This window comes from Ochotona princeps, chromosome 6 (assembly GCF_030435755.1).
Source record: "Ochotona princeps isolate mOchPri1 chromosome 6, mOchPri1.hap1, whole genome shotgun sequence".
NCBI classification, from domain to species: Eukaryota; Metazoa; Chordata; class Mammalia; order Lagomorpha; family Ochotonidae; genus Ochotona; species Ochotona princeps.
This window is the reverse complement of record NC_080837.1, coordinates 29,548,995-29,573,822: the sequence shown is the minus strand read 5'-3', so window position 1 is coordinate 29,573,822 and position 24,828 is coordinate 29,548,995. Positions and strand designations below refer to the sequence as shown.

Here is a 24,828-nt window from a genome sequence, read left to right as displayed (position 1 = left end):
CTGCCGGGATTAGAACCGGCATCCATATGGGATCCCGGGGCTTTCAAGGCGAGGACTTTAGCTGCTAGGCCACGCCGCCGGGCCCTGAAGTGCATTTTTTTTTAAGATTTATTTATTTGTGTTGCAAGTCAGATATACAGAGAGGAGTACAGACAGAGAGGAAGCTCTTTCATCAGATGATTCTCTCCCCAAGTGAGCCGCAACGGCCGATGCTGTGCCAATCTGAAGCCCCAATCCGAAGCCAGGAGCCAGGAGCTCTTCCAGAAGATCTCCCACGCGGGTGCAGAGTCCCAAGGCTTTGGGCCGTCCTCAACTGCTTTCCCAGGCCACAAGCAGGAGCTGGATGGGAAGTGAGGCCACCGAAACACAAACCAGCACCCATATGGGCTCCCGGCATGTGCAAGGGAAGGATTTTAACCACTAGGGTACCGCGCCAGGCCCTGAAGTCTACTTTAACTTGTGTGAGAATTTGCCTTTTCACCTTGACTCTGTATTTGAGAGTAGCCAAGTCAAGTTTTATCTGTAAACCTTGAACCATATAAAATTTCTTTTGAAGGTTTCTTAGCAACGTCAATACAACATGTTCTCTTTTGAGTCCTCTCCTCCTTTCAGCTATGCTAATCCTCTCCTGTTTGACTCCATCATCTACTGAATGGCTCAAGATAGTGGCTAGGAACAGCATGTCCCTTTCTTCCCCCAATGTGTCAGGTCCTAGCTTTTCTGAAAATAACAGAATGTTACTGTTAGAAAACCAAATTGGATTCTGCCGTCCTCTTACCCTAAACTTCCCAGAGTTCATTGCCATTGTGATACAGTAGGTTAAGCCACTACCTGCCACGCCGGCATCCCAGATGTCCCAGCTTCTCTGTTTCTGACAGCTTCCTCCTAACGTGTCTGGGAATACAGTGGAAGATGGCCCAAGTACTTGGCCAAAACCCAGGCTGTTGCAACTATTTGCGGAATGAACCAGAAGATGGAAGAGTCTCTCCTTCACTCTGGCTTTCAGAAATATAATTCTGTGGAAAAAAAATATTTTTTTTTGTTCCTTGCTTTAGCAGCACATATGCTTAAACTGAAAAGATACAGAGGTGATTAGCATAGCCCCTGTGCAAGGATAATATGCAAATCTGTGAAGTGTCTCATATTTTTTTAAAAAAAGCAACAAAAAAATCATATCTGAGGAATTTTCATGGTTTTTAAGATAAAAATTAAATTTTATGCACTATATGAGCTATAAGACTCCAAATAATCTATCTCCTACCTACTCCCCTAGCGACTGTAGATTACAGTTTCTGCAAATAACCTCCCCCCGCCCCAAACACAAACACAGCCCTCCTTCTCACCTCAAAAACTTCAACAAAAATGGTAATATAGCAAGTGCTTTCCTCCCACATTCCACTGCTCTCCTGATTAGCTCCCATTAGTCATAAAGAATTAAGCAGCAGTTAACCATAGGGAATATTTTAGGGAAACATTGATGTACAGAAGAGTTTAATGTTCATAGCCACCCTATAAGTGGTTGCTATTACCGTTTCTGTATTAGAAGTGGCAAAATTGGGGAGCAGAGAAATGAAATATGACCTAACAATTAACTGGAAAAGAAAAGACTCAAAATCAAGCCTGTGGCCCCAGAACTTGCACTCTGAAATTTTATACTCCCCAGCTCTGCCAGCTCATCCCAGACAGCGTTGGCCACAGACCTCAAAACATATGGGCACTTATTAAACACATGGAACAAAGAAGGAATAAAGAGGGAAAAGAAAAGGAGGTTTTCACCCAGTGAGTGTGGCATTCCACACCATAGTTGCTTTCTGTGATCTTAGATTCAGGTTTCTACTTTAGTTGGCCAATGACTCAGCTTCTCTCGAATGCCATTTGCACAGAAAAGATGGGGAAGAAGAACTGAGTATATGTCTCTTCCTTCTTGCTTTCTTCCTTTCTCCCTTCCTTCTGAATATACAAGATCAGTTTTATATGTAAGGACCCATGAAATTTGAAGACATGTTTAGTAAATGTTATGAAAATCCATTAAACACAATAGAAAAGATGTCTCTCTGCTGATAAGTGGTCGCAAGTATGAGGTAAAACACTTGTTTTATTAATAGATCTGGTACAATGACAGTATTTTGAGAAATTTTAGGCAGGTTTTAATCCATTACTATTTAGCCAAGATTACCATTTTCATAGAGAGTATAAATTCTGAAAGGCCTAGGAAGAGGAAATACCCAGGGTAGGGAGTGGGAAAGTTGGGCAGAGGCGCACACAGGGAGGCCAGGAATTACAGGCATGGGGGCAGCACAAAGACATAAAGTGTCTGTTGAGAGAGGAAGGTTGCAAAAGGGGTGTGGGGTCAGCACAGAGAGTGACGATTCCAGCTCCTACAATACCCCCAACTCAAGTTTGGAATTGCATACTTTCATCCATCTATTTAAGATTACATAGATAAAAGTAAAGAACTGTGTGAAATGCTACAGCTTGCCAAAGCTTGCCAGCCATTGTGAGATAATTGGCATTGTTGGAGAATGACATGAAGTTCACCATCTCCAGAACAGAGGTTTAAAAGGCAGTTGCAGAGCAAATTTTATAGTGAGACAACTGTTTTCAGGCTTCCTCTATCTACCCTCAGCTAATTCAGACACCTAAAGCTCGGTGGCAGCAGTGGGGCAGCACGTAGTCCTCTGTGAGCTGCAAGAGGGACAGGCGCAGAGAGCGAGATGCACCTTAGGCAGTGGGTGGGCCAGGAAGCAAGCAATTACAGAGTGCAGGATAAACATGCAATGCTAAGGGAGCTCAGAGGAAAAGGCCAGAGGGGAGTGTGAAAAAGGCTCCCAGAAACATGAGATGAAGGTTTCAGGGATGCCAGACGGTTTGAAGGGACGGAAACTTCCAGGTGAGCAAAAGAGTACAGAAGAAAAGGCAAGGAAGCTGAGCTTGTTGAGAGAACCACAGTTGTTTCAGCAAAGCTAGAAAGTAAGGTGCTAGGGGAACCTGACTAGAGAGAAGACTAACTACACAAAGGGTTGTGAAAGCACTCAGGCGAGAGGGGGCAGAGGGCAGTCTTCATTCTATTGTGAAATCAATGGGCAATCATGTGACGCTAGTAACTCCAAAGTTGTATTCTCCATATATCTCTTTTCATTTAAAACAGCATTGAGCCCAGCACAATGACTAAGTAGCTAAATCTTTACTTAGCATGCACCAGGATCCCATATGGGCACCAGTTCTTGTCCTGGCTACGCCAGTTTCCTTCTAGCCCCCTTCTTATGGCCTAAGAACTCAGTAGAGGGTGGCCCAAAGCCTTGCGACCCTGTACCCACATGGGAGAACTAGAAGAACATCCTGGCTCCTGGCTTCAGATTGACTCAGCTCTGGCTATTGAGGCCATTTCAGGGTGAACCAGAAGACAGAAGATCTTTATCTGTCTCTCCTCTCTGTGAATCTATCATTCCAATAAAAATAAATAAATCTCCTAAAAAAGAAAAATAGAAAAGTATTTATTTACTTTTGTGAGAGGCAGGGAATACTCTCTCTCTCTTCCATGAAAGCATCTGGGTCTGGCAGCGTGGCCTAGCGGCTAAAGTCCTCGCCTTGAATGCCCCGGGATCCCATATGGGCACCGGTTCTAATTCCCAGCTGCTCCATTTCCCATCCAGCTCCCTGCTTGTGGCCTGGGAGGGCAGTCGAGGACGGCCCAATGCTTTGGGATCCTACACCTGTGTGGGAGACCTGGAGGAAGTTCCTGGCTCCTGGCTTCGGATTGGCATAGCACCGGCCGTTGTGCTCACTTGGGGAGTGAATCATCGGATGGAAGATCTTCCTGTCTATCTCTCCTCCTCTGTATATCTGACTTTGTAATAAAAATAAATAAATCTTTTTTTTTTTTTAAAAAAGAAAGCATCTGTTACTTCATGCTTCAGACAAACACCATGATCAGGTCTGGGAGCCAGGAATTCAATCCAGGTCTCCTACATGTGTGGCAGGAACCCAACCATGCCTGCCATCATTACCACCTTGCAGGGTCTGCATTAACAGGAAACTAAAGAGAGGAGACAGAATTATTACAATGATATCTGGAGGCTGAATCCCTTCTTCCTTGAGAAACAGATCCTTTGTTCTTAAGATCTTTGAGGGATTGGATTAGGCCCACCCATATTATGCAGGGTAATCTCCTTAAAGTCAACTATTAATGTCAATCACATCTTTAACATTATAACCACATGTCTGAATGCCTAAACAAGTGGTCACCATAGTCTAGCCAAGTGTGAAACATGACACCGAAATAGGGAAATATGTAGGCATAGAAAATTAATTGGTGCCCTTCGTTGTGCCCTTGTGGTTAAAGTCCTTGCCTTGCAACTGCCCAGATCCCATTTTGGTGCTGGTTCACATCCTGGCAGCTCCACTTTCCTTCCAGCCCCCTGTTTGTGCCCTGGGAAGGTAGTCAAGGATGGCCCAAGGCCTTGGGACCCTGTACCCATGAGGGAGACCTGGAAGAATTGGGGAGTGAACCAGTGAATGAAAGATCTTCTTCTCTGTAAATCTGACTTTCTAATAAAATAAATTAATCTTTTCAAAACAAAAGATTAAGTGGTAGCTTATATATTTATTTATACATTGGAGCTCTAGAAGGACTGTTGGGCTAAATAACTTAAGAGCCAAGTAAATAAGTGATAGTTGAAAAGATGAGGTGAATGAAAATTGCCATAGAGAATAACAGTGTGAAGTAGAGATGGCTAAGGGTAGACCACGGAAAGCATCAACATCCTAGGTATGGATGAAGAAAATAGGGTTTGTTTTTTTTTAAAGATTTGTTTATTTTTATTAGAAAGTCAGATATACAGAGAGGCGGAGAGACAGAGAGGAAGATCTTCCATCCAATGATTCACTCCCCAAGTGGCCTCAACAGCCAGAGTAGAGCCGATCTGAAGCCAGGAGCCGGGAGCTGCTTCTGGATCTCCCACGCGGGTACAGGGCACCAAGGCTTTATGCCATCCTTGACTGCTTTTCCAGACCACAAGCAGGGAGCTGGATGGGAAGTGGAGCAGCCGGGACTAGAACTGGTGCCCATATGGGATCCCAGAGCGTTCAAGGTGAGGACTTTCGCCGCTAGGCCACGCCGCCGGGCCCTATCTACTTGATTCTTAAGTAAAAATTCTAAAATAACCTAAATTCAATTACAAGGACCAGAGATTAGAGTGTGGGGTGGAGATAAGGGAAGTTATTCAGCTTACAACTGAAATGAAAAAGACAATGTTGAAACTTTGACTTAAATCTCATCACAGTGACTAGGACCACTGCACCTTACACACGAATCTACATAGTCTGGATTGTTAATCCCAGTTAACTGAACAAGCCACAGTTACTACTCTTTCTAGTTAGCCTTTCTATCCCAAAGCTCCCCCGACTACAGTTCATCTAATTCTATCTCTCTTATCTCTGGCTAATGAGCTTTATCGCAAACAGATCATGTCTAGCTCCCCCAAATTTGTAATGTTTTTAGATGTTCTTAGTTCTGGTATGGTGCACGTATTTCCAACTACCATCTACTCCTGGATCCCTACTACCCATGTGAGACCTAGAGAAAGTTCCCGGCTCCTGGCTTCGGCCTGACTCAGCTCTGGCCATTGCATCCATCTGGGCAGCAAACCAATGGATGAGAGCTCTTTCTCCTATGCCTATCAAAACTATCATTAAAAAAGATTTTATTTATTTTTATCAGAGTGGCAGATTTACTGAGAGAAGGAGAGACAGAGCAGTATCTTTCATGTGCTAGTTCACTCCCTAAATAGTTGCAACAGCCACAGCTGAGCCAATCTGAAGCCAGGAGCCAGGAGCTTATTCTGGGTTTCCCACATGGGTGCAGGGTCCCAAGGCTTTCAGACATCTGCTACTGCTTTCCCAGGCCTCAAACAAGGATCTGGAAGGGAAAGGAGCAGCCAGGACCCTATGGGATGCTTGTGCTTGTAGGTGGAGGATTAGCCAGTTGAGCTATCACACCCCAAACAAAATGCTTTTTTAATGGCTTAAGCATACTACCCATGCAGTTGGCAGATGTAAGAATGAGGGCCCGACATGATAGCTAGTAGCTAAATCCTCGCCTTGCATCCACAGAGACCCCATATTGCACTGGTTCATGACCCAGCGGCTCCACTTCCCATCCAGCTCCCTGCTTGTGGCCTGGGAAAGCAGTTGAGGACAGCCCAAAGCCTTGGGACCCTGCACCCACGTGGGAGATCTTCTGGATCCTGGCTTTGGGTTGGCTCAGCTCTGGCCATTGTGACTACTTGGGGAGTGAACTAGTGGATGCAAGATCTTTCTCTCTGTTTCTCTTTCTCTCTGCCTTTGCATCAAAGATAAATGTTTTTCTTTTTAAAATGATGATACTGAGGGATTTCAAACTTCAAGATGTTTCAGAGATGTTGTTATGAACTCCTAAGCAACTATGTAAAGAATGTCATAGTCTAGTTAAAATTGCAAATATCACCCCACAGTATTTGTCACAGATAGTGATTTTTTTTATTTCTTTCTTTTATTATTTATTTATTTTTTATGCATTAATTACATTGTATTATGTGACACAGTTTCATAGGTACTTGAATTCTCCCCACCCCTCCCTAAATCCTCCCACCATGGTGGATTCCTCCACCTTGTTGCATAACCACAGTTCAAGTTCAGTTGAGATTTCCCCATTGCAAGCATATACCAAACATAGAGTCCAGCATCTTATTGTCCAGTCAAGTTCAACGGCTTCTTAGGTATACGCTCTCTGGTCTGAAGGCAGAGCCAGCAGAGTACAGATAGTGATTTTAAAAATAAGTTCTTGGGCCCGGCGGCGTGGCCTAGCGGCTAAAGTCCTCGCCTCGAAAACCCCGGGATCCCATATGGGCGCCGGTTCTAATCCCGGCAGCTCCACTTCCCATCCAGCTCCCTGCTTGTGGCCTGGGAAGCAGTCGAGGATGGCCCAAAGCTTTGGGACCCTGCACCCGCGTGGGAGACCCGGAAGAGGTTCCAGGTTCCCGGCTATGGATCGGCGCGCACCGGCCCGTTGCGGCTCACTTGGGGAGTGAATCATCGGACGGAAGGAAGATCTTCCTCTCTGTCTCTCCTCCTCTCTGTATATCTGGCTTTCCAATAATAATAATAAAAAAAATCTTTAAAAAAAAAAAACAAGTTCCTGTTGGTGACACTATTCTCTTGTGACTGTGGAAAGTACTGTCTTCCTGGGGCATCCATGACCACCAGCATCAGGATCACCACGAGCATTCTAAAGTGTGAATTCTTGGATCTCTTACCTAACATACAGAAATATAAACTGCAGGTTGGTGTGTGTGTTAGGCAACCCAGACACTCTTGCTGTCACAGGCAGCCTAGCAACAATTAGGTTCAACAGGCAGGTGGTAGGGTCTCAGGTGGAAACTAGGGTTGATGTTGACAACTCCCCATGGGATTGGGGTCAAACATCCCATTTCCTAACCCAACATGATTTTATCTCCAACAGAAGATTGCTCAAAGTTTCCTCAACCAGCTGCATGTTCCTTGTGCCTGTCCAACTCCTCCATAAAAACACACAGGGGCAACAGATCCCAGGTCCCTGTGCCAACACACTTCCCCAAGTCCATTCAGCACATACGCAGCTCTCCAAAGATCACTGCGAGTCAGGGAATCCCATACATTTGGCTAGCCCTGATTTTGTAGGGTTTGATACTAGACCTGTGGGATTTATTCAAGCCAGACAACTTTTTATATATGGCCAGAGAACTTTCAGGCAGACTTTAGTTAATATTTTTATCAATGATTTGAAAGAAGTAAACACCCCATAAAAAAAAAAAACTCACTCTTGGGGTCCGGTGCAGTAGCCTAGTAGCTAGTCTTCGCCTTGCACATGCCAGGATCTCATATGGGTGCCAGTTCTAATCCCTGTGGCCCCGTTTCCCATCCAGCTCCCTGCTTGTGGCCTGGGGTAGCAGTCAAGGATGGCCCAGAGCCTTGGGACCCTGCACCCACATGGGAGACCTGGAAGAAGCTCCTTGCTCCTGGCTTCAGATTGGTACAGCTCTAGCCATTGCGGTTACTTGGGGAGTGAATCATCATCAGATGGAAGCTCTTCCTCTCTGTCTCTCCTTCTCTGTGTATATGTGCCTTTCCAATGAAAATAAATAAATCTTTAAAAAAAAATCTCAGTCTGGGGCCCCTACACAATGGCTCAACTGGCTAATCCTCCCCCTGTACGCACCAAGATCCTATACGGACCCCAGTTCGTGAGCCAGCTGCTTCCCTTCCTTTTCTTTTTCTTTTTTTTTTTTTTAAAGATTTATTTATTTTGATGGAAAGGCAGATATACAGGTAGGAAAAGAGACAGAGGAAGTTCTTCTGCCTCATGGTTCATTCCCCAAGCAGCTGCAAAGTCTGGAGCCAAGCCAATCTGAAGCCAAGCCAATCTGAAGCCAGGAACCAGGAACCTCTTCCAAGGTCTCCCACGTGGGTGCAGGGCCAAGGCTTTGGGCCGTCCTTGACTGCTTTCTCAGGCCACAGGTGGGGAGCTGGATGGGAAGCATGGCCTCCAGGATACGAACCGGCACCATTATGGGATCCTGGAGCATGCAAGGTGAGGACTTTAGCCATTAGGCTATCGTGCTAGGCCACTGCTTCACTTCCTATCCAGTTCCCTCCTTGTGGCCTGGGAAAGCAGTGGAGAATGGTCCAAAAAACCTTGGGATCTTGCACCCATGTGGGAGACCCGGAAGATGCTCTTGGCTTCGGATCGGCTCAGCTCCAGCCTTTAAGGCCATTTGGGGAATGAACAAGTGGATGGAAGACCTTTCCCTAGATCTCTGCTTCTCTCTGTGTGCCATTCCTATAAAAACTAAATGAATATGTAAAAAATAACCACACTGTATTCCAATAGATAATGGTATACTACTTTAGGTAAAGTCATATAAATAGAAATAAATTACAAAAAAAGGTAAAATTTTGATTTGAGGATTATCTTCCGATTATTGGTTCCAAGACTGGATATCACAGCGAAGCGAGTTAAACCACAATTTAGGATGCCTGCATCTCATAATAGAATCCTGGTTTGAGTTTCAGCTGCTATTTCCAATCCAGTTTCCTACTAATGAGATTGGGAGGCTGTAGAAGGTGGCTCAAGTATTCAGCATTCTGCTATCCACATGAGACATATCGATATAGTTCCTGGCTTTGCGGTTCCACCTGGCCTAGCCCTTACTGGTGCGGGCATGTTGGGGAGTGAACCAGTGGTTGTGAGATTCACTCTCTCTCCTCCCTGCCCCTCTCTCACTCTGCCTTTCACATAAATAGATTACACCTTTTGGATAAGTGTATATGGTGTGTATCACATATAAATGTATTTCATGTTTGCAGCGGGGTCTCATTTCCAAGATTATTTCAAATTATTCCCAACTGTTACTGTTTTAGGAAACAAAAACATACAACTAAAACAGAGCAAGTTGGGCCCAGCGGCATGGTCTAGCAGCTAAAGTCCTTGCCTTGAACGCGCCAGGATCCCATATGGGCGTCAGTTCTAATCCCAGCTGCTCCACTTCCCATCCAGTTCCCTGCTTGTGGCCTGGGAAAGCAGTCAAGGATGGCCCAAGGCCTTGGGACCCTGCACCCACGTGGGAGACCCAGAAGAGGTTCCTGGTTCGTGGCTTCGGATCGGCACAGCACCGGCTGTTGCGGTCACTTGGGGAGTGAATCATCGGACGGAAGATCTTCCTGTCCCTCCTGCTCTCTGTATATCTGACTTTGTAATAAAAAAATAATAAATAGATCTTAAAAAAAAAAACAGAGCAAGTGATAAAGGGACCATAAAATATATGCAGGAAAAACCAACTGGGACAGAGCTCGCATTGTGGCCCTGGGCTTAGGGCTCTAGTCATTTGGGGAGTGAATGAGAGGACAAAATATCTCCTCTTTCTTCCTCTTTCTGTAACTGTACTTTTCAAATTAATACATTTTTATAACAAAAATAAAACAACTGGGATGAAATTTTAAATAATATAAATTCTGTCATGTGGATGAAAATTATTTTTTTCATGAATTGTTATCAGGTGCTTCATGTCTGCCATTATTCTGGACCATCTCAGTAACCTACAGGGCCCCATTAATCGGTGCGCTGCTCTGTTGTCACACCTGAGATCATTTTGTACCAGAAACTCGCTCACTTACTCATGCACTCACTGAGATAGCTGTCTGTGTCCTACTGTCTCTCCACCTCACCTACTTTACTTGCTTCACTTTTCAGATGTTCTTTGAGTTGAATCTGCAGTCTGTTTTCTGTCTTCACTGATCACTGTACAAAAATGGCACTGAGCAGACCCTTCAATGGCAATCCTATAAAGTTCTGCTTTCCTCCTGGCTCTTCATTCTCTTTTGATTTTCTTAGAACTTTCGATACTTGGGTAGCATGTTATATGTTTGCTTATTATGTGTCTCTCCCATTGGAATGTAAGTCAGCTCTGGGAGCAGGGACTTTATATCCTAAACTCCAAACAGGACACACATGCATCAAGTAAAGCCCACTGGTTATCCCAGATTGGAGGTGGAGTAGTAAGGGATGCTGGTGTTGCATGTGACAGCTTAACCCCATATGCTGTGGTGCTGGCCTCAGCTTAAAGCCTCTATCAATTCCTTAGAAATTTTCTTGACTTGTTTTATCACAATCTTGTCATCTTTCGCCCGGTTTCTCTTGAACCAATCAACTCACATGTGGAACTTTTTTTTCACAAAAACTCATGAGGAATAACTTATTTTTCAACAAACCTGACCAAAGTTTTGGGGAAGTGGGGGAATTCCACTTATAGGGGGAATTGTGGCAGAGTTAACACTGAAGAACAAAAATAACCATGTGAATATTAAGAGTGCTACTTACTAACACCTTTCTGGAACCACACTGCCAGAGACTTTCATTGGTTAATTCCCCCCTAAAGCTTCTCCCTTCCTCTTTCACTTCACGGTCTTGTTCTTTTCTAATTGTCACAGCATTCCAAATTCATCTCCTGTGTGTGTTTTGGATTCTTAAAAGATTATTTAATGCAAGGCAGAGTTAGAGAGAGAGAAAAATCTTCTAACCACTGAGTCAATCCCCAAATAGCCATAACAGCCAGTGTTGTGCCAGGCAGAAGCTAAGAGCCTAGAACTTCATCCAGCTCTTCTGTGAGGGTGGCAGGGGATCCAGGACTTGAATTATCATCTGCTGCTTTCCCAGGTACATTAGCAGGGAGCTGGATCAGAAATGGAGCAGCCAGACTGGAATGGTGGCTCATATGGGATGCCTGCTATGGGATACTAATACCACAGGTAGTGGCTTAATTGGCTGTGCCATAATGCTAGCTCCATGCTGTTTGCTTTGGTGCCTATCCCTCAACTCAGTATTTTAAGTTTTTTCCTGTGTACCCAAATTTATCTAGCTCCTTCCTCAGCCAAAAAAAAAAAAAATGTTCTTTCACAATTCTTTCACAGCATCCACCCTTAAAAGACAGCTGCCTTTTTCTCCCTTAGTAATGAAAGTTTTACTAAGGCAATTAAGTAGTTTGACATTACAATATCTATTTTTAATTACACCAGTCTTAGATATTTTGTGGCTACAAATAGTGCATTACTTAAGTATAAAAGAATCACAACATCCTTTTTGCGTGTACTTACATGTGAATACAAAAACTGCATGCATGTGAACAAATAGTGTATCATTTAGCTATCAAGGAACAATGCTGTTCTTGCAGGTGCTACATTTGCGAAGCACTATGGGGGTGGGCGACTTTTAAAATATTCATCGGAGAGTAACCAACTACCTGGCGGGCACTTTCACTTAAGCATTTAGTAGACCTCCCGTCCAGATTTCTCATCCATTTAGGCACCTGCACTGGCCCAGGAGACTTCGTGGTCATGGCCAGCAGCTCCATCCGAAGTGACTTATCTTCACAAACAACCAGGGCATTCGGTCACATTTTATCTACAAGGCCACAAACAGCACCTGGCTAGATTTCTGTTCCACCCCACCCCCTACCCCCTCCAGCTCCCGAAACTGGGCCTTAAGTGAGGACAAATGTGTACATAAAAAACAACAAAAACGTGCTTTTGGTATCATGCCCCGAAATTGGATTCAGAGCTGTTCAGTCAGCGGTGCGATCAGATCCGTCTTCTAATTTTCCTCTCCCTTCCCCTCCTGGTTTGCCATCCCAGGAAGATGCGGCGACGAAGGCTGGGAGGCGGAAGGCGGCCCGGACAAGCCCCCTCAGGCTCACGGGGTCTGCGGAGGGGCAGTCCCGCACCACCTCGACCTCCCCGGCGCCCACCCCGGCCTCTCGGGCGCCCACCCCAGCCTCCCACCCCGGCATCCCGGGTGCCCATCCCGGACTCCCATCTTGGCGTCCTGCACCGCCCCTGCCCGCGCGCTCCCGAGGAGGCGGAGCCAAGGGCACGCCACGAAGCCCCGCCTGCGCCGTGACGTGCCGGGGACGCGGCGCGCCGCCACGCAGTGCAAATCGGGAAAAGGCTGCTGAGCTGGGCTGGCTTCCGTCGGGACAGCGAAGGCTGCTTCTCCTCCGGGTTGTTGGGAGATGGGCCTTTGGCGAGGAGGTCGGCGGGGGTGACGCGCGCCCGGGACCACGGTGAGTGCAGGTCTGGGCCCTGGCTTCTGCGTCCCGGTAAGTCGCCGTCCGGGAGCCCCTTTCCTTCCGCCAGCTGCTGCTGGTCACCCGGGAGACCAGCCGTGTCCGCCGAGAGGGGTGGGACGGGCTTGTGGAGGAAGGGCCCGACCTCGGCTTGTCCAGTGGAGTTTCGTGTGGCCTTTTTCCCCCTCTCCTTGGAAGGTGGCCCTGGCGAGTTCCGCCTTTGTTTTGGACACTCAAACCTGACGTTGACCTCCCTCCTCCTTCCGTTTTCGGATGCTCGGCTGCCCACAGTCCCAGGCCTTCCCACAACCTTCTCTTCCCCATACCCTCCGAGCCACAGAACCACTTGTATCGAGTGAAGTGTTAATTAGGGCTTTAGAGACCCTGTTAGTCAAAGCTGTGTCTTCCACGAATAGAAGCTATTCTTTCCGAAAATGTGCACCTTCTGGACCGAGAGTTGTGGGAGAAGTTGATTCCCCTCTCCTCTCGCCCCCACTCCACCGTGGAGATGATCAAAAACCTGAATTCATGTATACACAGAGCTGCCAACCACGCTACTGGGTTTTTATTTTGTCTTCAGTGCGTACTGTGACCTTGAACAAGTCACTTAATCACTAACAAAATATTTACCTGACTCACAGAGGTGTTGCAGAGTCCAGGGAGTTTGTTGAACGCCCTGAAAGGCTTCAGGTGAAAAGGTCGCCCACCCCCAAAGATGCTTCTCTCTGCGTTATCTGCAGTGCATCCTGAGTTTTGCGTTATCTACTGCTGCAGCCATTGCAAATGCCAAGTGGTATGTGTTGAGGAAAGTGTTCTGGTCTAGACTATCTCTGCGTCTTGGCTGTGTAGGCAGATTTTTGCGTTTCAGCCAGTTCTGTTGAAGATTCGGGGTAAAGCAGTCGTTCACGGTGCGTTTTAATGGCTTCCCGTCACGGCACTACCGAGCCAGTAAAGGTACATGGAAGGTGATATTTATTGTGCCTGATCTGTATCATATTGGTGTGGCGGCTTTGAAATGTGTATTCCACCCCCCCCCCCCCAAAAAAGAGAAACGTGTATTCCCTGTGTCCTGATGCATGAGGTGTATCTTAAAAATTAGATGGTAAGGATGCTAGTGTAATAAAAGAACAAATGCCCCCGTCATTAACAAGTTTTACATGTATCTGTCCTGTGTTATTTGAGAAAACGGTGCGGGAGAAAATTTAGCAGAAAAAAGAATTGCAAGTGTCATTTTAGCATTTAAATGTTGAATTTGTCCTTGAACTTAATTCATCCCTGTGGCTGCTTGTTTATTAATTTGAGCTTAATAGGAATCAAATGGCGTTTGTAAAGTAAGATACATGCAAATGAAAGCCAGTGTATTGTATTTTTCCCACAAAATGACTAGTATGATGTTTCGTGGAATCTTCTATGTGAAAATCCTCTCGTTCTTGTACAAATGAAGGGAAGAAAAGTGTTTGCTGTCCGAGTGGCCTTTGTTCCGGATCCCATCACTTGAAAACATGGTCAGCATTTCTCTGGACTGGGTTTAGCAGGTGGTTCTCCTTTTGGGTTTCCTATGTTTGTACTGAGTTAAGCAGTTGAGGCCGGAGTCAGCTGTGTGCTCAGCTGTGCTAGATGTCCTAGGTGGCTCATTCATAAAGGTGGTGGTGTGTGTCGGCTAGAACTCTGGGTATGTCCATTGGAATGGCTGCAGAAAGCTTGCTTGATTGCTTTGCTGGTCTCTCTGTGGGACCTGGGTTCTGAACACGTTTGAAGAGACATGAAGTGGAAATTGCTTGTCTTTCAAATTTCTAGATGCAGAAATGGCCCAGCATTACTTCCATCATGCCCTCTACCCTAACAGTTAGGCTTCTCCCATTGGGAGAGTAAATATTCAGGGTGCCCATCTTTAGGTTGCCACAGTTTTGATGAGAAAGTTGCACTGGAGTCATGTTTGGATTGCGTAGCAGGTGCAGGATAATAAAAGGATGCTTGATGTTTTCATGACCTGTTAGTTTTTGGAACATTGTTCTGCATGTATTTCTCCACTCGATACCTGTGGTAAACCCGGGGAAGTAGAGGACTCATCGCCATCTCATTATGCAAATAGGACCAAATCAGGGCATGGCAGCCGCAGCAGTGTTGAGAGGTTTTAAGGAATCTGATTAAAGTCATATGATTAATAAATGGGAAATGAAACTAACACTGGTAATATTCCCATAATATTAAGTCGCATAAATTCTGACATGTTATTTAAAACATATCTGGAATTTTATTTCTGTAATGACATTAAAGTAAAACAGTACTCATATTGTGAATGAAGGCAGTGTTAAGAGAACTAAACCTAGTTTGTTGACATGATATTAATCTCTGAAACTTATCAGTAATGATGTGAATCCATCTTTCTAATATGAAATTGTTACATATTATAATATCAACTTCAAGCAAATTAGTACTGAAGAACAAACAGGAATATTGTAAGTCTTACTTTAATTAAGAAGTTACAGTGCCCATGCGGTAGCCTAGTGGCTTAAGTCCTTGCCTTGCATGTGTCGGGATCTCATATGGGCACCGAATCTACTTCCAGCAGCCCCACTTCCCATCCAGCTCTCTGCTTGTGGCCTGGGAAAGCAGAATAGGATGGCCCAAAGCCTTGGGACCCTGCATCCACGTGGGAGACCTGGAGGAGGCTCTGGGCTCCTGACTTTGGATCAGCACAACTCTGACAGTTGCAGCCTCTTGGGGAGTGAATCACTGAGATCTTCTTCTCTGTCTCTACTCTCTGTGTATCTGCCTTTTCAATAAAAATATCTAAAAAAAGTTATGGAATTTAAAAAGTGAGAAAGATTTCTTGTAATCTAGTAGGTTGAGGAATGCATGAGTTAAGATGCTGATTTCAGCTGGAGACTGTTTATATATATATATATTTTAAACAAATTATTTACAAGCCTGGCAAAATGGCTCAATTAGCTAATCCCCCATCTTCAAATGCTGGGATCCCATATGGGTGCTGCTTTGTGTCCCAGCTACTCCACTTCTCATCCAGTGGCTTGTGGCATGAGAAAGCAACAAAGGATGGCCCAAAGCCTTGGGACTCTGCACCTGCTTGGAGACTTGGAAGAAGCTCTTCCTGGCTCCTTGCTTTGGACTAGCTCCCCTCTGGTTACTGCAGCCATTTGGGAAATGAGTCAGTGGATAAAAATCTTTCTCTGTAAATCTGCCTTTGCAATAAAAAGAAATATAGCTTAAAACATTTAAGAGAATAGGGCCCGGCGGCGTGGCCTAGCGGCTGAAGTCCTCGCCTTGAACGCCCCGGGATCCCATATGGGCGCCGGTTCTAATCCCGGCAGCTCCACTTCCCATTCAGCTCCCTGCTTGTGGCCTGGGAAAGCAGTCGAGGACGGCCCAAAGCATTGGGGCCCTGCACCCGCGTGTGGTAGACCTGGAAGAGGTTCCAGGTTCCTGGCTTCGGATCGGCGCGCACCTGCCTATTGCGGCTCACTTGGGGAGTGAATCATCAGATGGAAGATCTTCCTCTCTGTCTCTCCTCCTCTCTGTATATCTGACTTTGAAATAAAATAAATAATCTTTAAAAAAAAACATTTAAGAGAATAATGAAGGAAAAAAATAAAGTTATTAGTACAGTTAGCTATTTGGGGAAATAATTGCTTATTTGTTTTTAGGAATGGCTTATTTGTTTGAAAGATCAAGTGACAGAGAAAAGAGAGATTCCGTATGTTGGTTCACTCTTCAAATGCCTGCAAGAGCTGGGGCTGGACCAGGGTATAAGCAAGAGCCAGGAAGTCCATCTAGGACTCCCACATAGATGGCCCTCATCTTTTGCCTATAGGTACTTTAGCAGAAAGCAGGATCGAAAGCAGAGGAGCCAGGAACTGACCCGACACTCGTATGGTATGTTACAGTCCCAACTGCAGATGCAGCTTAATGTGCTGTGCCATAACACCCACTCCATAGCGGGGCTTGGGCATGGACAGCTAAACATGCAAATGTTCTTCAGAAACTTCATGAAAAAGCTAGAGGATAAGTTTATTTCAGTATAAAATATTGTTCTATCCACACTTGGGTTTTCCATAATACACACTATCATGAACTTTTGGAGTATGGTTGTATTTTGCTCTGTGTTGCCATTGTATGGTAATTATTCCTTCTTAAAGATAGACATTTTGTTACCATGTGTAATCCTGTAGCTCTCAAAACTGCTTTGCGTTTCATAGGTAACCTAAATGTGTACCAAGTTGAAACCAGTTCATGCCATCAGTCTTGAGAACTACTTGTTACTCAGTTTTTTCCCTTAGCATTCCAAGAACTTTGTAACAATTAAAATTCTCATTTTCCCTGCTTTCCATGATGTTGTACTTTTCTGTTTTTCCTTCTTTCTAATGACTCCTGTTTTCTGAATCCCTCTGTGGGATATTCACCCATAATGAGCTTCTCAAGTAACTTGTCAAATGCAGAGAAATGAGAGGTCATTTTCTTGGAGATCTCTTTTCCTGATTTTAGTTACTAATATAGATGATAACTGTGTTTCAAAAAGTGTAGATTTTATTTTATTTATTTATTTATTTATTTTTACAAAGTCAGATATACAGAGAGGAGGAGAGACAGAGAGGAAGATCTTCCATCCGATGATTCACTCCCCAAGTGAGCCGCAACAGTCACTCCCCAAGTGAGCCGCAACAGCCGGTGCTGTGCTGATCCGAAGCTGGGAAGCCAGGAATCTATTCCGGATCTCCCACGAGGGTGCAGGGTCCCAAAGCTTTGGGCCGTCCTCGACTGCTTTCCCAGGCCACAAACAGGGAGCTGAATGGGAAGTGGAGCTGCCGGGATTAGAACCGGCGCCCATATGGGATCCCGGGGCTTTCAAGGCGAGGACTTTAGCCGCTAGGCCATGCCGCCAGGCCCCAAAAAGTGTAGATTTTAAAAAATACACTATGCACGGGCCCAGTGTGATGGCTCAGTGGCAAAATCCTTGTCTTGCATGCGCTGGGATCCTACATTGGTGCTGGTTCAGATCCCAACTGCTCCACTTCCCATCCAGCTCCCTATTTGTGGCCTGGAAAGCAGTGGAGGATGGTCCAAAGCCTTGGGACCCTGCACCTGCTTGGGGGACACTGAAGAAGCTCCTGGCTTGGGATCAGCGCAGCTCCAGCCAGTTGAGGAGTGAATCAGCAGATGTAACTTTATTTCTGTCTCTCCTCTCTGTAGATCTGATCTGCCTTTCCAATAAAAATAAATCTTAAAAAATAATAAAAGCATACTATGTAGAAGTGAAATTTTAAAACTGAATTTAGGTAGCATATTGTTTCAGTGTCACTACTTCATTATCTCCCAGAATAGTGGGGATGATAAAAATGAACAGTAACAAATTAATAACTAGTTGAGATACTGAATTAATGTCTGGTATGTCAGTAGACTAGTTTTCTAATTGCATGTTTGCATCTCCATCCTCATGTTTTTGTAGGTATTTATTTCAGACATACTCAGCATGTTCAGATATGAATTGTCAGGCTGGTACTGTGGAGTGGTAGCTGAAGCCTCTGTCTGCAGTACCATCCTCCCATAAAGGCACCAGGAGCAGATCCCAGCTGCTCTCCTGGTCCTGCTGACAAGCCAGTTTAAGATCTCTCTCTCTCTACCTCTGCCTTTCGAATAAAATAAACGGGAAAAACAAAGATGAATTAGCTACTTTGCTGTAAGTCACTTGTTCTTTAGAGGATTATTTTGTACTTAGGGGACATTTTACAGTATTTCTGATTGTCACCATTGGAAAATGGCTAGTACTAATACTTAATGGGTAGAAGCTGGGATTGCTGCTTGTGTCCTATACTGTACAGACCAACTGTCAAGAACTATTTGCTGTTGCTTCTTGGCCTTTGGGCTAAGATCAAGTAAAGAATTATTTGCTAGCAATAATTAATAAATAATTTTATCTGGTCCAGGCTGTGAGAAGTCATGGGTGAGAAGTGCTGCCGTACAGTGTTGGGTTTTAAGTGACAGTATTCATTTTTGGTTAGTAGCACTATGCTTCACACTTCATAGGACAGTGTGTTCATATGTGTGTGTACGACTCTGTCTCCTTATGTAATGTAATGTCGTTACTGTTAGCAAAAAGTTATTTTTATTTTATTTTTATTGGAAAGGCAGATATACAGAGAGGAGAGACAGAGAGGAAGATCTTCCATCCGATGATTCACTCCCCAAGAGGCAGCAGCTGGAGCTGAGCCAATCCGAAGCTAGGAACTTCTTTCCCAGTCTCCCACATGGGTGCAGGGTCCCAAGGCCTTGGGCCATCCTCAACTGCTTTCCAAGGCCACAAGCAGGGAGCTGGATGGGAAGTGGGGCTGCCAGGATTAGAACCAGTGCCCATATGGGATTCCGGCGCGTGCAAGGCGAGGACCTTAACCACTATGCCATCGCGCCAGGCCCTGTTAGCAAAAAGTTATTAAGTATTGACTGTGAGGACTATTGAGATAAGAATTGGTTATACAGGGCCCGGCGCGCTAGCCTAGCAGCTAAAGTCCTCGCCTTGAATGCGGTGGGATCCCATATGGGAATTGGATGGAAAGTGGGGGTGTTGGAATTAGAACTGGCGACCATATGGGATCTTGGTGCATGCAAGGCGAGGACTTCAGCCACTAGGCTACCATGCCAGGTCCGCAACCAAGATTTTTTTAAAACCTTATTGTACTTGTCATTTGAACCAAATACTGTGCTAAAGGATTAACCTACATGATTAAAAAAACAAAACACAGGGCCCGGCGGCGTGGCCTAGTGGCTAAGGTCCTCGCCTTGAATGCGCCGGGATCCCATATGGTCGCTGGTTCTAATCCCGGCAGCTCTACTTCCTCTCTAGCTCTCCTCCTCTCTGTGTATCTTTGTAATAAAAATAAAATAAGTCTTAAAAAAACAAAAACAAAAACAAAACACTGTTAATCTAAAATCAAAATACTATTAATCTATATAATTTTTTATTTATATTTATTTTTATTGGAAAGTCAGATATGCAGAGAGGAGAGAGACAGAGAGGAAGATCTTCCATCCAGTGATTCACTCCCCAAGTGGCCGCAGTGGCTGGAGCTGAGCCAATTCGAAACTAGGAGCCCAGAGCCTCCTCCAGGTCTCCCATGTGGGTGCAGGGTCCCAAGTCTTTGGCCCATCCTCGACTGCTTTCCCAGGCTACAAGCAGGGAGCTGGGTGGGAAGTGGGTAGGCCCGGATTAGAACCGGCACCCATATGGGATCCTGGCGCATACAAGGTAAGGAGTTTATCCACTATGCTATTGGGCCAGGCCCTATTAATCTATATAATTAAAAAAAAAAACACAAAACATTAAAGGTTTCACACTAAGAAATGAACTCTTGAGATCAGTGTTACAGTACAGCTACTTAAGTCTGCACCTTTGGGGCCCGGCGGTGTGGCCTAGCGGCTAAAGTCCTCGCCTTGAAAGCCCCGGGATCCCATATGGGCGCCGGTTCTAATCCCGGCAGCTCCACTTCCCATCCAGCTCCCTGCTTGTGGCCTGGGAAAGCAGTTGAGGACGGCCCAATGCATTGGGACCCTGCACCCGCGTGGGAGACCCGGAAGAGGTTCCTGGTTCCCAGCTTCGGATCGACGCGCACCGGCCCTTTGCGGCTCACTTGGGGAGTGAATCATCGGACGGAAGATCTTCCTCTCTGTCTCTCCTCCTCTCTGTATATCTGGCTGTAATAAAAAAAAATGAATTAAAAAAAAAAAAAAAGTCTGCACCTTTGTACTAGTATCCAGTATCGGCACCTGTTTAAGTCTGGTTTTTTGTTTTTTTTTTTTAAAGGCAGAGTTAGAAGGAAAGGCAGAAAGGAAGAGAGAGAGAGAAAGAAACAGACCTTCCATTTGCTAGTTCACTCCCCAGGTGGCCATAATCGCCGGAGCTGAGTGGGTCCAGAGCTAGGAGCTTCTTCTGGGTCTTCCACAGGTAGAAGGGGCCAATTGACTTGGGCAAGCCTGCATTTTCCCAGACCATATGTAGAGAGCTAGATTGGAAGTAGAACAACCAGGACTTCACATGGTGCCTTCCAAATATATAGAAAGTCTGAAAGAAACAAAAACTAACTCCCAAGAACTGCAGTCATTTAGAGTGAGAAGTTGATTCTTAAACATCAACATTAATGAAGAGTGTACTTTGGACTGGAAAAAGCTATTTCCTTTCTAGCTGAACTGATTTGTTGTTGTTAAAGATTATTTTTGTTTGAAAGGCAGAGTAACAGAGAGAGAGAGAGATCACCTATCCCTTGGTTCACTTCCCAAGTGACTACAAAGGCCACAAGTGACCATTGGGCCAGATGGAAATTAGGAGGCAGGTCCTTTTTCCAGGTCTTTCATGTGGGCGCAGGGGCCCAGGGGCCCAGGGGCCCAGGGGCCCAGGGACCCAGGGACTTGGGCTGTCCTCGGCTGCTTTCCCAAGCCATTAGCAGGGAGCTGGAAGGGAAGTGGAGCCACTGGGACTAGATCCGGTGCCCGTAAGGTGTTGGCTTATCCTACTTCACCACTGCACTGACCCTTGAATTCCACCTCCCCACTTCCCCACCTTATAACTTCCTAGTGACTCTAGTCACATTGATGTAAATGTGGCAATGAATTGCTGGCTTATTATGTGATGAGTACTTGTTGAGTCTTAGTAACTGGATTAAGACATTTGTGATCAGAAGTCATGTTGTTGCTTATATGCAGAGCAGTGATATCTAAGGTAGCCAATCTGAACTGCTGAAGATTCTGTTGCTTCCAGCTCTGAGATATTAGCTCACTCTAGAATGTCAGTCTGTGCACTGTGGTTTTGCATCAAGAAAGTCTTGCTGCTGTGAAAGGGTCAGTGTGCTTAACTGATTTATATTGTGTTGCAAGCTTATTTGCTCACTGACTGCTAACAGTTCCTCAACCAATACTGGACTTTGGATCACACTTGAAGTAGAATTAGTGTAGTAGGAAATATTCACGTTATATAAAACATTTTACATTTTGACTCAGTGCTACCTGTATTCATAAACATACCTGAAACAAGTTTTATGAAACTTACGTGACATGCTCTAATGTTTTGCATTTTATGTATTTTCTAAAATTGCTGATTGTGGCTGTCTTACAGATTTTAGACATTGTTTTTTAGTAAATGCTTACTGCTGAACTCTTAGTAGATATACAGGAAATGCCAGAAGTTTTAGCTATAAATAAGTTTTGAGAGAGTTGAACGTTTTGAATAGTTTGGGATTTGTTTTTATTTTTTAATTTTTATTATCTTTTTTTTTTAGATTTATTTTTTTTTTTATTGCAAAGTCAGAAATACAGAGAGGAGGAGAGACAGAGAGGAAGATCTTCCCTCCGATGATTCACTCCCCAAGTGAGCGCAAAGGCCGGTGCTGTGCCGATCAGAAGCCGGGAACCAGGAACCTCTTCTGGGTCTCCCACGCAGGTGCAGGGTCCCAAGGCTTTGGGTCGTCCTCGACTGCTTTCCAAGGCCACAATCAGGGAGTTGGATGGGAAGTGGAGCTGCCGGGATTAGAACTGGTGCCCATATGGGATCCCGGGGCATTCAAGGTGAGGACTTTAGCCACTAGGCCACGCCGCCAGGCCCTGGGATTTGTTTTTAAACATCATTTCATCAATACTTAGTTCTTTGTAGCATTTTACATAAGTGAATGTAGAGTGAGTTGTATGTGGTTTAAGACAGTTAAAAGATACGGTAATAAGTACTGTAGCTAGCGAAAGGACAGAGATGGGGAGACATGGAGGGTGGCCAGCAGAAACAGTCCTAGCTTTTCTTCCAGTGTGGCCAAGAGCGTTGGCAATGTTCTGTCTGTAGGCCTGTTTAGATATTAGAACAAGCTTGCTTGACTGCAAATCTTAGTTTTTGCTTTTTTACTTTGATTTTTTATTTGAAATGCAGAGTGAGAGAGAGCAAGAGATAGCTCTTCCATCCACTGGTTTACTCCCCAAGTGGCCAAGCAAAAGCCAGGAGCCTGGAGCTTTTTCTGGATTTTCCACGTGGGTGCAGAGGCCCAAGTACTTGAACCATCCTCTGCTGCTTTCCCGGGCACACCAGTTCCTGTAAGGGAGGCTGGCAAAACAGGCTGCAGCTAAATTTGCACCAACCCCTGCTTTTTTACATTTTAGTCTCACTTTGTGACTCAATTAATGTAATCTCTACTCTCTCTTTAAAAGGATGTCAAAGAGTGGGGGGTGGTATTCTCTAGTTTATTATTGTTGTTAACCCATTTTTAGCACTGTCTAGATTTTACTTTTGGAACATGGAAGTTTTAATGAAACTGGAAGTCTTTTTAAAAAATATTTCCAGTTGTATTTATTTGAAAGAGAAAGCGCATGTGGGAGTTCTTTGATCTGCCGGTCTGCTTCCCAAATGTCCCCAGCAGCCAAGGTCGGGCTGGGACTGGAGTCAGAAGCACAGAGTGTCTTCCAGCTTTCTTGGTTGTGGCAAAACTCAGTTACCTTGAGCCATGGCCTCTGTCTCCGAGGGTCTGAAGCGATGGAAACTGCAGTCGGAAGCCGTAGCCAGGGAGTGAACCCACGCACCCCGCTATGGGACACGGGCATCTCGGCCACTAAGAGAAATGCCCGCTCCCTAGACCTGAAGTCCCCACTCTTTGTCAGCTCTATACAGCATAAATTTTATTTTTTCTTCCTAGAACTTTCATTTTTCTTAAGTATTCTTATGAATACTTTGCTTATAATTTTAGTTTATAATATTTGTTGTACATCTAAACAAGTAGATCCCAGAAATAACGTAATTACTGAATATTCTAGTGGAACTCTGAGTTGTTGGTTGTGTTATTGCTATTTTCTTTTGTCTTTTGCAAACAGAGAAGAAATAGTGAATTCAGTCAGTTTGGCCTTTATTTATGTCAGTCTGGGTTATTCAGCTGCAGAATGATTTTCCAAAATTACGGACATCAAATTCACATAGATTCAGCTTGAATATATATCCTTTGCTTTCTCATTTCATTGAGGGGGATGGGGAGGATGCTCTTTATTTTCTTTGACTTTTGCAGAGATGTGTGATTACAGAAGCTGAACTAATAATTAAAACAATGCTAGAACATTTTCTACCTCTAGGCATTATTTGACAATATAACATATAGTTTTGTTAATAAAAATAGAGGCAGCTTTTGTCTTTTGACATTATCAACTAAGATTGTTACTTATTTGGGTTGTTCTAAAAAATAAAATAAGACATAAAAGGTATGTTTCGTAGAGTACAATCTTTGACCTTGCTAGAACTTTGCTAGTGTCATGTGGTACTTGTATTTTTCCCTCTGTGTCTAACCAGTCTGTCATTCTACCTTTACAGTGTCTCTTACATAGGCCTCCTTCATTCCAAGTCTCCTGTCCTAGTTCTGACCTTCCTCATCTTTCCCTGGGATCGTTAGAGTAGATAACTAATGTTTTTCCTACTTTCCGTCTCTTCAGGTCCAAGGATGAGTCTTGCTAGATGGGTTTGCTTACGGCTTCCTTTTTTCAGAACCTGGCTGTACCTCTCTACTACCTTTAGAACTACCAGGGACTGTTTCTTGTTGTAGGGTGGTGGGATCTCATCAAACACCTTGAGGCAGCCCAGGGCATCCTGGCCCCACTTGGTCTATGAGGCAATATGCCTTGCATTGTCCGCCAAAATATGTGGCTGGGGCCCAGGGAGAGGTTGTAATTCATCTGCTTGCGAAGGGAGGCCAGATACTTCCTTACTGCTGTAGAAATTACCAGAAATGTTGATGCCCTCATAGTGCACGGCCAGCATCTTCAAGCCTAGCAGCACCTACAGCAACCACAGTGGCTGCCAGGCAGCCCAGAAGATGGCCTGAGCCATCCAGCCACAGGACCTGCCCCTCCACCATCTTCAGCAGCTGCCTGAGAAAAAAGCAAGATTTATTTATTCTACTTGGAAGTCAGTTGGAGAGAGAGAGGGAGTGAGAGAGCTTCCGTCCACTGGTTTACTCTGTAAATGGTCACAATGGCCAAAGCTGGAATGATCCAAAGACAGGAGCCTTGAGCTTTTTCCTGGTTGCTCACATGGGTGCAGGGGCCCAAGAACTTGGGCCTCTGCTGCTGCTTTTCTAAGTGCGTTAGGTAGGGCAGCCAAATGTGAAGCACAACAATGAGACTCAAACTGGCAGTCAAATGGGATGCTAAGGGTGACTAGAAAATCAAAGCAAAT

At 44.9% G+C, this 24,828-nt stretch overlaps 1 protein-coding gene and 1 non-coding gene across 2 annotated transcripts in view; both read left to right on the top strand.

Annotated features, from left to right (window-relative positions):
- The first annotated feature begins 1,046 nt into the window (after positions 1-1,046).
- On the top strand, positions 1,047-1,149 carry LOC118759282 (U6 spliceosomal RNA). Its single transcript, XR_004996086.2, has one exon. It is a non-coding gene; the product is annotated as a U6 spliceosomal RNA (small nuclear RNA).
- An 11,322-nt stretch (positions 1,150-12,471) lies between these two features.
- The window catches only part of USP8 (ubiquitin specific peptidase 8), an 84,438-nt gene continuing 72,081 nt past the window's right edge, over positions 12,472-24,828 (top strand). Inside the window, exon 1 of the mRNA XM_058665865.1 lies at positions 12,472-12,629. The gene's annotated coding sequence lies outside the window, so the exon portion shown is untranslated. The remainder of the gene's footprint in view (positions 12,630-24,828) is intronic.